Source organism: Austrofundulus limnaeus, unplaced genomic scaffold (assembly GCF_001266775.1).
Source record: "Austrofundulus limnaeus strain Quisiro unplaced genomic scaffold, Austrofundulus_limnaeus-1.0 Scaffold3, whole genome shotgun sequence".
Lineage (NCBI taxonomy): Eukaryota > Metazoa > Chordata > Actinopteri > Cyprinodontiformes > Rivulidae > Austrofundulus > Austrofundulus limnaeus.
Genome location: NW_013952405.1, coordinates 1201519 through 1202597, shown reverse-complemented (window position 1 = coordinate 1202597; position 1079 = coordinate 1201519). Strand labels below are relative to the sequence as shown.

General features: G+C 33.0%; 1 protein-coding gene across 1 annotated transcript in view; it reads left to right on the top strand.

The window, feature by feature from the left end:
* The window catches only part of LOC106523327 (poly(rC)-binding protein 4), a gene marked incomplete in the record, with an annotated part of 67879 nt that overhangs the window by 35914 nt on the left and 30886 nt on the right, over positions 1–1079 (top strand).

The window sequence follows — 1079 nt, the reverse complement described above, 5'->3', positions numbered from 1 at the left end:
TTTGTTTTGTTTTGTTTTGTTCTTTAAAATCTTGCTGAATGTCACCCATTTGAGGTGCCCAAACAGAAAGACTCTTCTTATAACCACAGTCTATTTATTTTTTGTAGAATTTATTGATCAAAATAAATCATTTTTTGTCTCWTTTCACTCTCTGGGTTTGTCACTTCTACAGGACTTAGGGATTTCTCTCAAATCCTCTCCGAACACAGAGTGAACATCCAAACTCTCATAGACTTCCATTGTATCAGAGCTCAGTCATTTTTATTGTTTTTTTTAACTTCTCCTACATAAAACATTGTAGACATATAAACTAGACACGTGTGACGATCAGAATTATCTGCTTTTTAAATTTTATGAATTTATTCAATATATTTTACAATTTTTGCACAATTTTTGTTTGAGGCTTACTCTCTACTCTGTGTTTCTGTCTACTTGTCTTAAGKGTGCCTTCAGGGAGTGACAGAACAGGTGTGTGGTTAATTATGGGCCTCTACTGAACCACTGGCAGCTAGATTTACACATTTTATACAGGTTATGCTTCGAAACATAGACAATTTATCAGCTCAGAGTTTTTTTGAAAGAGGCCAAATTATTGTTGAGGTTGAAACTTCCTTTGACATGCATTTCTTACAAATACAAAAACTGGGGGAAAAACATCTTAATATACAGTATATACGTATATATATCCATTTGGTGAAACCAAAGTGAAACAGGAAGTTGTGATTAATGGGAACTCCTTGATCTTTGTTTAAAGAAAAAAAAAACATCTTCATTCCTTTTCTTTCTTTCTGTATTATTCGTTTACATTGTTGTTATTTTTGTATAATTTTCACGTTAGTAATGTTATCTTTCCAATAATGCATATTCAGTTATCACAGAAATTTGATACCACAAGCACTTTAAAGAACAAAAATGGTTGAATTTTGGGCAGTAGCTGCATGAAGCCCTTCAAACTTTCCTCACAATGGGCCTCATGCAAGAACCGTTCGTACGCACAGATTTGTTATTAAATTGTACGTACGAGTGATTTAGGAGAATTTGTGGCATTCACCAATGTTTTCGTATTCTAAGATTTTTTT